Here is a 15692-nt window from a genome sequence, read left to right as displayed (position 1 = left end):
AGCTAACAAAAACTCAAGGACCCAATACTTTCAAAAATAAAGGGAAATTTCCTCGTCATGTACAGAGAGGAAATATACAGATGCAGTATTGTATCAGCCGAACCGATTGTTTCCTGTGATTGGTTGTTTCATTGTTTGCAAAAGAAAGGGCCACTTGTAATTGGCTGAGTTAGTTGAGTTGGATTATTTAGCAGCACCATCTGCTGACAATAGCCTGACCAAACACTGTCAGCTTCAAAAGTCAAAGCTGGGTTTCTATGCTTGACTTTTGACAATTTTTGATATGTAATTAAACTTTAAAGAGGAAACACTTTACTTTTTACTTCTCCATATTTTTATGACTGCTTTTCCTAAGTATCTTCAGAAGATTCTGACATGCAAAATCCTTTTGTGCTCATGAGGTATTGGCTGATGCTGATGAAAGTTTCATGGTTTCATCGTAAATGTGGACATTTTATGTTTCTTCCCTCATTATTTTTGATGACAGAGATTTAAATTGCTGATGGTGGCGGGAAAAAAAGTAATTGTGTTGACTTATTTCTAAGTTCCATGTGTCTTTTCTGAATTTATACTAATATTCTGCTAAGGCAGGTGTATAAAGTTGCTGCATGCAGCTGACGTTATGACGATTTATTTCTATGTTCTGTGACTTTTTTTGAATTTCTACAAATTGAAGGGCATTAATAATGTGCTATTAATAAGAGATGTAAAATTACTTTGCATTTCTGAAATTTTTCCAACCTTTTTAAGTTGCTTATCAGCAAAACATTCAACTTCTTTTTCAAGCAAGCATGGGAGAGCAGGCTTAGCATTTTATCGATCATCTTAAAATGATTGATTAAATACATAAATAAATGAAACTGCTGACACACAAAGTCAAGCTCATACACTAGAATTGTTTATCACCAGTAGTGAATATGTCTTTATTTACATGCTCAGTTATGTTGTTTGATATCTTTGTGCAGTGCATCGCTTCATTCCACGTGGGACACCAAATGCAATCACAGATTTTTGGATAAGAGACTCTTTCCTTGGAAACTACTTTTTTAAATTTAAAATACCTATTTGGGAATGCAGGGATGTTAACATCAGGGGATGTGGGTTAGATAAAGCTTCTTATTGCAACTGCTGAATAAAACATTCTTTAAAGACGTCCTAATATTTTATTCTATATGGCTAAAGCAGGGGTCGGCAACCCGCGGCTCCAGAGCCGCATGCGGCTCTTTAGCGCCGCCCTAGTGGCTCTTGGAGCTTTTTCAAAAATGTTTGACCTGTTTTTCTTCTTTTTTTCTTTTTTTTTCTCTTTTTTTCCTTTTTTTTCTCTTTTTTTCTTCTTTTTTTCCATTCTTTTTTCTTTTTTTCTTCCATTTTTCTTTCCTTTTTAATCTCGACATTTTGACTTTTTTCTCAAAATTTTGACTTTTCTCGACATTTCGACTTTTTTCTCGACACTTCGGCTTTTTTCTCGATATTTCGACTTTTCTTGAAGTGCATAATGAAAAAAAAAAATCTTCCCCCAGTTATAAATAATATAGAAACATGCAGCATGTGTTGTCTTCATTCTAAGGCTTATACAAGACTTTTAATTTTTTGCGGCTCCAGACATATTTGTTTTTTGTGTTTTTGGTCCAATATGGCTCTTTCAACGTTTTGGGTTGCTGACCCCTGGGCTAAAGGATCCGTCAAACTGTGACCATCATCTCCAGAAAGCACGAACAGCTCATGTGTCACCTGCTTGTATTTCTCATAAAACATTATAAAAGTTGTACAAGTCTTACATGTGCGTGGGAGTTGTTTATGTTTTGGAGGAAATCTTAGAAGGGCAATAGTTCAGGGTTAACAACACTTCTTAACCCCTGACTATATTGTTAACTTACTCCACTCAGTCATCTTCCTGCTTGAAATCAAAATGCATTCATTCTCCTCAAGACAGATTCAATACAGTTACAGTAGGTCAAGAAGCATTTGGGCAATGACAGGTTTTATACCTCTCTTATAGATTTATTGGGACTTTTGCAACGTAAAGTTGGCCTCCTTCACTTGCATTGACATCTCCTTAGACTTCATATTAGTATGACTCCAGTCACAGAGTTTCCAAATACTTACCCAATACCTGATCTCTCCAGACTTTTCATTTGCTTCATTTGTCTTCAAGTAATGAGAGAATGGACCACACCTCACCAATTAACTTCGGCCATTTGCCTAAATACTTTGGAGACCTTGAAAATGGAAATACTTTGCTTGAAATAACTGTAATCTGTAAATAGTATGGCATATTTTTGTGAAACCTTTAATTAAAGCTGAAAGACTTCACATCTTATTGTATTTCAAATGCATTGTGGTGGTGTAAAAAGCCCAAATCCTAAAAAAAATCCATCATACTTGCAATACATTCCTATTTTAGTGCAAGTATTATCAATTAACCAATGTAAAACCAGTGTTTACCAGTTTGCTTCCCATCTTTCTTTGTTGTTATTGTGGATATTGATGAAAGTCGATTTTCCTGACATTATATTTCTGATGACATCCAGTACAAATTAGTGATACTGCAGAGGGTGGCAGAAAAAGTAATTTGATTATATAACTCATTAACAACAGAAAATGACCTCCATCCAGCTTAGATAAAATTGACTCTGATGAATTATGGAGGGAAGAATGGATCACAGGATATTTCTCACACAGATATAATAGTGCATAATTAAGGATTTAGCTGAAAGGCAGATCTAATTTTCATTCAGTGGTACTTCCTTGGTGGACTCAAGATTGTTCTCGTTATAAACTGAGTGCCACGTTTTAGTCGGGCACTCATGTAGATGAAAAACACGCATTTAGACTACGCGTCTGTGAACACGAGAAGCTGCTTTCATAAAAACTAAAAAGATTGTCTCCACTCTGGTATTACTATGAGTTTGGATAAATATAATCTGAAGGACACCGAACCGCAGACTCATTTGGAAAGACAGATTCATTGAATGTACTAAGAAACCTTATTAATCAACGGCAGCAGTGACTAAAAGAAAATAATAAAAGTCCTTGGTAAGGTATTGTGTTGGAATGGAGCTTCCAGGAACGTCCTTCAAGGGCTTCACTGTATACATCGCATTTTAAAATCATCTCTTACTTTTCTCTGCTACATTAATTTCCCTTCTGCATCCATAGAGCACCGTTTTACAAATGATAATTAAATCAAATGAGATGCAAATCGATTGTTTATTGGAGCAGATGTGTGAGCAGCCTCTGACAGATGATAACGGTGGAACGGGATTTCAGCTGCAGTGTGGGAAAAGCTTTGAGATGGATTTGCCATGCTTTACTGTTTCAGAAATGCCACTTTTATGGTAATATTTGGATATATTTTTAAATTAATAGTAGACACTGAATAAGAGTCCTTCCATCACCAAACTCTCCCCGAAACGTGTCAGAGGTTTTTATGAAAAACTTGACATTGCAAAATGCTATTGCTCTCCTGCAACGCAAGACTTTCGGCCCTTTGAGCTAAATGTAATATTTTTTTATCCAGAAGTTTTGAAAATCAAGATGTAATCAAATTGCGAATGTTAAGTCAACTTTAATCAAAACATTTGGAATTTACCTTTTCGGAGTTGGAATCCATTTTAAGCAAAATACCTCAATTTTCAAGTTCGCAGGTATTTTAGAAGATCCTGTTTGGCCAGGCGTTGTCCATTATCGCATAACTTCAAGAAAAGTGAAGCAGCTGTTTGATGGGAACTACCAATATGAAGTCCAAGGACAGTTTAATGCAAATAAAAGAGACCACCAAATTGGCTGAAAAATCTAAATAAATCTATTAAACAGATACAAAGTAAAAAAAAAAAAGGTGCTGCCAAATCAACAGTTTGGTACATTCTTAAAAAGAAGGAAAGCACTGGAGAGTTTTACAACATCCAAACACTGGAAGACAACGAAAGCAAATGTTTCCAGAATCTCTGGTGAAGGTTTTTATTCAGTACGTTAACATGCACTAACAGAAGGTCAAACTTTTGCCTTAATCCAACCGATTTTGAATTTTTAAAAGCCATGTATACACCTTAGCCGTGCCGAACTGAAGCTGTTGAGATCAAGCTTTTAGTACCGGTTAATGTGGTCCTAATTCGAGTTATTCCGGCATGTATACACAATCATGCTGAACCGAGCTACTGACTGCAACATCATCAGGCTTAGTATGATATAATTTACTGCTGCATCATTAGTGTCCATTTTTTTCGCGTGTTGTTGTCGTCACTCATCAGTGCATTCACGGAATGCCCCAAGACCTAAGAGAACTACTCACCCTCCAGACCTCCTCATTCAACCTCCGTTCTGCATCCAAAAACACCCTCCAAGTTCCCAGAACCAAGCTCCGCACTCTGGGCGATCGGGCCTTTTCCTCTGCAGCTCCGAGGCTCTGGAACGCCATTCCCAACAATCTGAGGGCCCGAAACCAAACAGGAATTTGGCCATTTTGAATTAATCGTGTAATTTTGGCGCAATTTATGCCATTTTTTTGGCCGTTTCTTCGCCCGAACCGTAACGTGCACCCAGGTGTGTTATACATCAAAATGTCTGTCTCCATCCTGCGACGATGCGCATTACTTTTCTCAGTCAAAAGTGTTACCGTGGGGGCACGGTGGCGCAGCTGGTAGTGCAGCCGTCTCACAGCAAGAAGGCCCTGGGTTCGATTCCCGTCGGGGACGCTGTGGGCGCTGAAGTGCGTGTTAGTTCCCCCACACGCTGGGTGGGGTTGGCGAAAGGATCTTTCTGTGTGGAGTTTGCATGTTCTCCCCGTGTTCCCTTGGGTAGCTCATGTGAGCTACCCTCACAAAAACATGCAGCAGTCCTGGGCTATAAATGCCCCCTCTGGCCAACCGGGGCGCCAGATGGGGTGGGGAGGATCCGGCCGGAATAACGTGATCCTTCCACGCGCTACGTCCGGCCGGAGAAGCCCCACCATGTCTGGTGAAAAGATGTGGCCTGCTCACTCCTCAGGTTAAGGAGGAGACCTGAGCTCAGTGCAGGGCCCTCCCGGGGTTGGTAGAGGATGGCAATGCCCAGGACTGTCTAGGTAGGAGCACTGGGCGATGAAATGGGGGAAAAAAACGGGATAAAAAAATATTTAAATTTTTTTTTTTTAAAAAGCGTTACCGTGGCGACGCTAGACGCCAAAAAGCGCGACCCCCCTTCATCTGATTGGTCCATATTTGATAGTTCCAACTTTCTTCCATAACTTTTGAATGGTTTGACATAGAGAGTCGTGGGTGGTGTCATCTGACTCGGTTTTGAGTACTTGAGCTTCATTGGCATGAATTAGCCCCGCCCCTTTTTCTGATTGGTCGATATGTGATAGTTTCTATTTTCTGCAATAACTTTTGAATGGTTTGACGTAAAGACTCGTGGGTGGAGTCATCGGACATGGTTTTGAGTCCTTGAACATAATTGGTGTAAATTAACACCGCGCCTTCTTCTGATTGGTCGATATGTGATAGTTCCTATTTTCTGCAATAACTTTTGAATGGTTTGGTATACACGAATCCAGCAAAAACCGGAAGTCGAGCGGCCGCCATTACTGCGGTGGCGGCTCCCTGCCAGGCTCTCTTAATGTATTTGTATTTCAGCGCTTTTGAATGAAAGGGTCCCCAAAAGTGGAGTGCTTTAAGTTTAAAATGTCTCGGAATTCGGGGAGGACTTGTGCCGTTCTTGGCTGTTCAAACAGCAGGGGAAAATTACAAATCTGGAAAAAAACGTTATGCAAAACACACAGTCCATTACCAAACGAAGACTGTCCTTGTGCCAGACCGTACGGATTACACCGATTTCCTGGGCGTGCCGAGAACCAAGGTGTTCTAACTTGCACAACTTGGCCATCCTCCCTTCTCACTGTTACGTCCACATCATGGTGACAGTGGATGGACTGCGAGTGTCTCACTGATCCCCTCAAAATGACACGATTCTCATCTAAATGGCGGTAGAGAATTTGCCCGACCCATCCGAAGCTGAGATAGTTCTGCCCTTCAATTAGAGACCTGTAATTGCGTTTTTTTTGGTCATCGGACGCCAGGCGATCAATAAAATATTCTTGGATACCTAAGATAAAACAAAACATAAACAGGTGTTGTTGTTGTTGTTTTTTTTAATCACGTAGCCTTTCCATAATGATTAAATGTCGCGCTGCTGGCTTGCTAATCATACACTCCCTTATCTCCCTATTCCTCTATTCTTTCCTGCTTATCGCTCAAACAAATAATTATTTATAAATTAACATCAGCATTAATTTAAGATACCTTCATTAGTTATGGGAGGCCACTGTCTAACATCATCAATCCAGCTATTCATGTTGCTGTGTAGAGCGTCAGGTTACAATAACAGCATCATGAATTGATTGACACCTGTCACCGCAGCAATGGTGCCGCCGCAAGATGGCGGCACACACAAACCGGTCGCCGGATTGGTGTACAGAGAGTTGTGTGTGGTGTCATCCGCTAAATGTCCAGGGCTGAAGAATCTACATGCAAGTCATACAAGCGCTTCCACTGCAGCCTGAATGTGCACAAGGGTGCGAGGGCCCGTTCATCGCTGCTTGCAACTTTAATTTATTAGTGTTATTTGAGCCACTCACAGCCTCGTTGCTATACCCTCAATCACATAATTGATACGTGCGCGAAAGGCAAAAAAGCTTGTGCGATGATGACAATGATGGATTTGCATCTAACTTTCGGTCAGGTGCCTATGAACTGTTAATTATCCATCAAGCTCCACAATTATCATGTTAACATTAAATCAGATAGATTTGTCTGGGAGGTTAGGAGAAGAGGAGAAAACAATAAATTAATAACACAGTTGTGAGGGGATCAGCAGTCCATCTCACAACGTAAAACTAACTGGATCTTTGTAACTTAAGAAAAAGGTGGTTTGGTCTGGCCGTTCGGCGTTCTAAGGTGAACAAAGGGGGTTACACTCAGCAGGGGATCCTGATAAAGAGCGGCTCTCTCTTACTCCTGTTATCCGTGCCTCCTTGTGGATGAGGGGATGCAGCTTGGGCACAACAGCTGGGCCTCCTTCAGCTCCAGGTCAGTCCAAAGGTGTTCACGTCGAGGCATGCAGGGTCCCTGGTTCGGCTCCTCTGGGGCTCGGAACTTCGTGGGTCACTCATGCAGCGTTGCAGACAGACGCTTCTTCGGTCACACGGTCTCGGAGGAGGCCGGTCCGTAGCTAGTTGCTCCTCATGCTAAAATAGGAGTTGTGACCTGGGAGAGAGGAGAGAAGCAAGAGCAGAAGAGAAGAGGACGAGCGAGGGGGGAGTCTGCTCTTTATAGCTGAGCCCAGGAAGTCAATGCGGCCTTTCCTGCAGTTTGGGGTCCATGCCCAATCAAAGGGCTATTCCTTATCACTGAAGGGCAAATTCTGCAAATTCTGCTTGGAGACACCATGGGGGTTTTCCTTTGTTCCAAACCATGCGGTCAGGTATCATAAACTCGAGGCTGGTCTCAGCCTGAGGCCCTAGAACTAGGGCCTCAAAGCTGACCCAAGGCCTCAACTGTTCATATAATCACACAATCCATAGTTCACATCGGACTGTGGCCCAACATTTCTCTTGAGGGATGGGAGAAGACACAAAATCGATGCATCTCTATTATTGTGCGGCATGAATTCTCAGAGTTTTGCAGATGCGGGCGGGACTGGATATAAACACTGCGGGAGCGGGATGAAGAAAACAGTCCCGTACAGGGCTTTAGACTAGGGTATGGGTGGCCATAAGGGTAAAAAACGTGCTGGGGCAAAGTGAGGTCGTAGTAGCATTTTTTTTTCTTTCCGTCTCTGGTATTGTCAAATGTGGAGGCGGGCCGTGTGTGGCCCATGGGCCGTAGTTTGGGGACCACTACTCTAAAGCAACACTGTATAAATTCTTCAACATAAAATCAAAGTTTCAAAATATATTTTATGTTTTGATGGCGTCGAGTGATTAGGACCTCCACAACAAGGCACGCTCAGCTGGTCTGGAGCGGCTGTGTGTAACTTAGTGGTCCAGCTGAGATCACTCACGTGAGCCCACGTGTCACATTATGGCAATAGTTGTTTCTCAATCTGCATATTTATCTGTACTTGTGGGCTTGTGCACTCATGAAATGTAATCAATCACAGCCAAGGCACTGTTCCAATTCAGACTCTGCGTCTCGACAAATAGGGTCCAAATCCCAGGATGTGCTCTCGTGCCGCATGATTTATCGAGGATGCAGCAAATGGAGATTTGTTTAGACCTCAGAAAGCAAAGTATCCTGAAATGTATTTCACATCACCGAGCAGAAGTAATAGCAGTTAAAAGCAATTATTAAAAAAAAAAGAAGTAATCGCAGAAGAGAAAAGAGTACAAAAGAAATGTATAACTTAACTGTTGTGTAATGAAATGTAGTTGTAAGATGTTTTAATGCAAGAATATAGTTGTAACTTCAAACTTCTGGTTAAGTTAACAATATAATGCCTATTTTAAACATTTCCTCCATAAGTTTTAGGAATTTCTCATTTCACTTCCACCACTCTTTATTAATAACATGGCTGACCTACAAATGCATAAACCATTAAAAGCACACAATGTAACCTAATACCTACAGTATAAACACCTTTTCCAGAGGAGCCAGTTGTCTATTCTGAATTATATTAATGTTCTGCCTCCCTCCTCCAGCAGGTCATGACCTCTGCTCTGCAGGGCTTGAGACAGCCTGAGCCTGACAAGGATGCTGGTAGTAAAAAACAATGATAATGGGAACCACTGTTGTTACTGAAGGAATAACCATTGAAATTATCATTATTATTATTATTATGACGGTATTTGTGTATGTATGTGTATGTACACGTGTATATAAATCCGTCAATGGCTATGCTTGTATGTAGGTATGTATGAGTATATGTATCGATGTGTGTGCATGTGTGCACATACACACACATATACAAACAATAAACTGTGTTTATGGGTATGTTTACATGTAAGTGGGGGTACAGTAGGGCAAAAAAGTATTTAGTCAGACACCAGTTGTGCAGGTTATCCCACTTAAAAAGATAAGAGAGGCCTGTAATTTTCATCATAGCTACACTTCAACTATGAGAGACAAAATGAAAAAAAAAAAAAATCCAGAAAATCACATTGTGTGATTTTTAAATAATTAATTTGCAGATTATACTGGAAAATAAGTATTTGGTCAATAACAAAAGTTCACCTCAATACTTTGTTATATACCCTTTGTTGGCAATGACAGAGGTCAAACTTTTTCTATAAGTCTCCACAAGGTTTTCTACACTGTTGCTGGTATTTTGGTCCGTTCCTCCATGATCTCCTCTAGAGCAGTGATTGGTCCGTTCCTCCATGCAGATCTCCTCTAGAGCAGAGATTGGTCCGTTCTTCCATGCAGATCTCCTCTAGAGCAGTGATGTTTTGGGGCTGTCGCTGGGCAACACAGACTTTCAACTTCCTCCAAAGATTTTCTATGGGGTTGAGATCTGGAGACGGGCTAGGCCACTCCAGGACCTTGAAATGTTTCTTGCACGGGCGATGCGTTTGGGATGTCTGTCATGCTGAAAGACCCAGCCACGTTTCATCTTCAATGTCCTTGTTGATGGAAGGAGGTTTTTACTCAAAATATCACGATACATGGCCCCATTCATTCTTTCCCTACACGGATCAGTCGTCCTGGTCCCTTTGCAGAAAAACATCCCCAAAGCATGATGTTTCCACCCCCATGCTTCACAGTAGGTTTGGTGTTCTTTGGATGCAACTCAGCTTTCTTTCTCCTCCAAACATCACAAGTTGTGTTTCTACCAAAATGTTCTATTTTGGTTTCATCTGACCATATAACATTCTCCCAATCCTCTTCTGCATCATCCAAATGCTCTCTAGCAAACTTCAGACCTGGACATGTACTGGTTTCAGCAGGGGGAACGTCTGGCCCTGCAGGACTTGAGTCCCTGGCGGCGTAGTGTGTTGCTGATGGTACCTTTGTTACTTTGGTCCCAGCTCACAACATCCTGGACGAGATAGCAAGACCAGCGGGATCTCCGTGGATTGTTATCGGGTCTGGCAGGCGACGCAGACAGCGGCGCGAGAGGAAGCATAAGCGGGGTTGCAGGGCAGGGCTACTTGCTAGGCTAAGGAACCAGTCATTTAAACCTCCACTGCCTAGCCTTTATCTTACAAACGCCAGGTCCATGGTACACAAAACGGACGATTTTGGGTGCGTTCCCCCCCGGGAAATTTTTTGAGCATAATGCATTTAAATGCATCAATCTGGTGCACTTTGGAAAGCTAGAATAACAATAATAGGGTGTCTGCTGCCTTAACTTACCTTGGAAACATATCCTCTCCGGAGCTTCTCTACCCGGCTAAACTTATTCTCCGCTCCTCTGTTTGTGTGAGCACAGAGCATGCACAGCCTTCACCGCTGATTGGCTGTTTCCCGTGCCTGTCTCTGTGTGTAACCAGTCAGATGGTGCTGTGGGCGGGACATTGCTGGACACAGTGCAGTGACTGCAGGCAGAGAGACGCGGCTGCATCAACCCTAAAATAACGCAGTTATTTAAAAAGTTACACTTTTCTATATTATTATTGTTTTATATATATACAAGAGGTGCCGGATCTGCCCAAATAAGTCCCGGAACACAGGGAGGCCAAAATCGAGAGGTGCTGGATCCTGTTCCCGGCAGGATCCGGCACAAATTAACCCCTGCCCACAACTATGTATGTCATACCATTGAAAAGTTATGGCAGAAAATAGGATCTATCAAATATCAACCAATCAGAAAAAGGGGCGGGGATATTTCATGCCAATGAAGGTCAAGTACTCAAAACCGAGTCGGATGATACCACCCACGACTCTCTATGTCAAACCATTCAAAAGTTATGGCAGAAAATAGGGACTATCAAATATGGACTAATCAGATGAAGGGGGGGCGCGTTTTTTGGCGTCTATCGTCACCACGGTAATGCTTTTGACTGAGAAAAGTAATGTCCATCGTCGCAGGATGGAGACGCACATTTTGATGTATAACACACCTGGGTGCATGTTACGGTTCGGGCCGCATTAACTGCTGAAGGAATGGCATAAATTGCCAAAATTACACGATTAATTAAAAATGGCCGACTTCCTGTTCGGTTTCGGCCATGGCACCAAGAGACTTTTCTTTAAGTTGCGACATGATACAGGTGTGTACCGATTTTCAAGCATCTACGTCAAACCGTATTGTGGGGCTTGAGGCACAAAGTTTTCTAGGGGGCGCTGTTGAGCCATTTTGCCACGCCCATTAATGCAAACCATTAAATATCAAATTTTTTCGACAGGCTTGGCTTGCGTGCAAAATTTGGTGACTTTTGGGGCATGTTTAGGGGGGCAAAAAGGCCCTCATTTCGTCGGAAAAAAAAAAAAAAAAAACGAGAACAAGAACAATTCCTACAGATACAATAGGGCCTTCACACTGTCGTGCTCGGGCCCTAATAAAGGCTTTCTATTCTATTCTATTCTGTTCTATTCTATTTTAGCTCTCTGCAGGTCATTCACTAGTTCCCCCGTGTGGTTCTGGGATCTTTACTCACCGTTCTTGTGATCATTTTTACCCCACGGGGGGAGATCTTGCGTGGAGCACCAGATGGAGGGAGATTATCAGTGTCTTGTATTTCTTCCATTTTCTAATAATTGCTCCCACAGTTGGTTTCTTCCCACCAAGCTGCTTAACTATTGCAGATTCAGTCTTCCCAGCCTGGTGGAGGTCTACAATATAGTTTCTCACGTCCTTTGACAGCTCTTTGGTCTTGGCCATAGTGGAGTTTGGAGTGTGACTGTTTGAGGTTGTCTTTTATACTGATAACCAGTTAAAACAGGTGCCATTAATACAGGCAACGAGTGGAGGACAGAGGAGCCTCTTAAAGAAGAAGTTACAGGTCTGTGAAAGCCAGAAATACTTATTTTACAGAGGAATTTACCAATTAATTCAGTAAAAATCCCACAATATGATTTCCTGGATTCTTTCCCCCCATTCTGTCTCTCATAGTTGAGATATACCTATGATGAAAATTACAGGCCTCTCATATCTTTTTAAGTGGGAGAACTTGCACAATTGGTGGCTGATTAAATACTTTTTTGCCCCACTGTATGTATGAATATGTGTGTCTGTGTGCGTGTGTATATATATATATATATATATATATATATATATATATATATATATATATATATATATATATATATACATATGTTTGTGTGTGTATGTATGTAGGTGTATGTGATATGTGTATAATGTCTAAATGTATATATATGTATTCCACTTTTGGCAATCTTTGTCCTCTTTGGCAGAATTCTTTATTCTTTTTCATTTTTTTTCCCTTTTATCGAGGGACTAATAAAATATGACTGTCAAGAGGGCTGGAGAAGGAAACACACCCACACAGACACATGCACACACACACATAAAAAAAAACCTTTGTTAGAAAATGAAAATGCATATTTTCATTTTCTTTTGGGTTTTATCAAACTTCAGCCGAACTGTGATGTCATCAAGTACACAAGTACACTGCTATTCCAGTTGCATAAAGACTTACGGGTCCTCTCGCCCTCAAAAGTACATTCTCCCAATTCGCACCTACCATGTATAAACCACCGAATACACAAGCCTCCGAACAATCATCCTGGCAGAGGTTCAGAATTAACCAAAAGGTTACATGTAAGAGGACGCATAGAAGAAAAAAGAGTGACCGCTTAAGTGGCCAGTGCACTGTTGGAATCAAACTTTAAGGTTTCGTGGTGTGCCTGCGGTGCTGCTTCCACCTGCCTGCGGTCCCCCACCCCCCTCTGGTCGTCCCGCTGCTGCTTCCACCTGCCTGCTGTGTGCTGCTGAAGTCCCCGACCTCCCCAGTCTGGTCTTCGGCAGGAGGGTCCCCCCTTATGATCCAGGTCCTGCTCAAGGTTTCTTCCCTCCTAAAGGGGAGTTTTTCTTGCCACTGTTTGGCTTAAGGCTTTTCTCCCACTAGGGGAGTTTTTACCTGCCATTGTTTATGTAATAATTGCTCGGGGATTCATGTTCTGGGTCTCTGGAAAGCATCTAGAGACACTATCTGTTGTATTAGACCCTATACAAATAAAATAAAATTGAATTGAATGGTGTTGTGGTTTGTTATTGCCTGTATAGCTGCTATGTCAGCCTAAAGTTGCATGAGTCAGCCAGCACAGAGGCAGCTGTGGGGGTAGCACATTACTGTGCGCCGTGTATGGCTGCATGTTTAGTTTGTGCACGCGGAAACACATCAGGACTGTCTCAGCAGGAGCACAGTGATCAGATAACACATCCCCATTGACCAGATGCTCATCCATAGTCAATGAGAACAAATACTATGGACTGCCTTGTGAGCTGTGAATCGAGAGCTGGGATGTCAGGTTACAGTTTTATTTCAACACATTGATTAGATAACAGTTTTTTGCAGGAGGTATGGAGAAGCCATCAATAAATCTGTATATGGTTGCTTTAGCAAATTTAAAAGTATTCAAAGCGAGTTTACTCTCAGTGATAAAGAGACTGTTTTCTACCCTGACTAGACTCTAGACATACAGCTCCACTATACGCAGAAATGGACTAAATCAGTTTTGCAACACAGTAATGTCACAGGGCTTTATAAAATCTTTTACGGAGTGACAACACAAAAACTTCCAAAACCAAATAATGTTTAATTCAGGAGAAACTGTCCAAATAATGATGAGAGTCAAATGGATTTTTTTTTTTTTTAAAACCTCCTTTTGATCATTTTGGAGGCATCATTTATTCCTGGTGTCGTATGTGTTGTGCCCACAGGCTCTCTCTGGGCGACACCTGGTAAATATTGTTTAGCTCTCCTCTGCAGAATGTCAATTGCTTTACTTTCTCCCCAAGTCACCATCAATCACAAATGCTTTTCATTGCTGTTGTAGCCTTTCAGCTAAACCTGCGGCTTGAAAGAGTATGAATTCTAGTAACGTTAAAAAAGGAAAGATGTTTTTCAGATGATTTTTCTTTTTTCTCAGCTGTTTCATTTCTAATACATGGATGGGACTGCAGTTTTGGGTTATTTTATCGCTGACAGTTATTGGGAGAAATCATTAACTGAGTCATACTGTATACAGTATTATACATCATAAGACTATTAGATTATCCATTACTATTTTTGGTCTAAATGAAAGTTGGAAAGGCTGTGGCAAACCAGAACCTCTTTTTAAAACTTGTAATAGGACGCTTGTAATGTCAAAAGAGAAGCTGAATAATTTCAAATGTAATGGTCTGCAGCACTTTTTGAAATCATACATATTCTTAACAGCTTAAAGCGTCAATAAATACAGCTTTTATATAATCCATGATGAATCAGATAAGTGAATACAATCAGAAAAATGTCCCTTGAAGCAACAAACTCACACAGATTCCACCAGACTTGCAAACAACTACATTAGTTATTACTTATTTAATGCACCTTAAGATTAAGTGAATTGCTTTTTGGCTCTAAATGATATTAGTATGATGCAGTATCAAGTCATTTGCAGAGCCCTGTTGTGCAACAGCACCTTTAATAAAGTTTGAATTCAAACTTTTTACTGTTTACTGACATTGGCTAAATGTAGTACATATTGTATACGTAGCACTCAGAAAGTTTGAGAAATTGCACAGTAACAATTACAGGAGAAGCCATTCACATCAGTCACATGACTGGCCTCTGGCTGTGCCATAGTGGACTAAGAACATTTCTGAAACTGTCTGCTATATTACTGCCTCATAGTGGTTTTGCCAAAATGTATAATCTGTGCAAAAAAAAAAAGATGTAAACATGCATTAGCGTATCAGGAGGTATTACTGGGACTTCTGGTATGAGGTACGAGAGATAGACGTGTAGGCAGCTCGCTCCCGCTACTTGACTTTTAGTTTACCTGTTGAACCTCTCTTTTATTTATTTTTACCACTTTTTTGCCTCCACAATGTCTAAATCGAAGAGCAAACAGGATAAAGACTTAGCTCCCTGTTAGACGAGCACAGAAAAGCATTAGCTGCCGACTTTAAATCATCCTTCGACTCGCTAAAAGCTAAGCTAGCGGACCTGGAGGGACGTAGCAGACGTCAAAACATAAGGATTATCGGCCTACCTGAGTCCCTGGAAGGTTCACGACCAACCGCGTTCTTTTCCCAGCTACTTGTGGATGTTTTTGGCAAGGAGCTGCTGCCTTCACCACCGGAGCTCGACCGTGCCCACCGGAGCCTTGCACCATCATCCACCTGTATCGCTTCCAAGTGAAGGACCTGCTTATCTTTGAGGCGTGCAGACGAGGCAAACTGTTCTACAAGGAGCACAGGATCCGGCTCTATGAAGACTACAGCGGCGATGTGTTGAAGCAGAGAGCTGAGTATAAAAACTCTTTGACTGAACTTTACAAGTGCGGGTACAAGCCAGCTCTGCTCTATCCAGCTAAACTCCATATAACTCTCCCCAACGGTGAAAAGACGTGGATCCAGTCCGTTTCGGAGACCGACAAGTTTGTACAGGACTTGAACAGAGATACGTAAGCAACCGGACTCATTATATAGCCCTGTTAACCTATGTATGAAGACAGGTGTGTGTGGTTTTTTTTTTTTTTTTTTTTTTTTTTTTTTACACCGACTTGGACCCTATAGATGCTTTCATCAAGACACATCACCCAAATTAACAC

The sequence above is a fragment of the Cololabis saira genome, chromosome 19, assembly GCF_033807715.1.
Source record: "Cololabis saira isolate AMF1-May2022 chromosome 19, fColSai1.1, whole genome shotgun sequence".
In the NCBI taxonomy this organism is placed as follows: domain Eukaryota; kingdom Metazoa; phylum Chordata; class Actinopteri; order Beloniformes; family Belonidae; genus Cololabis; species Cololabis saira.
The sequence above is the reverse complement of the archived record's forward strand: the minus strand, read 5'-3'. Positions refer to the sequence as shown.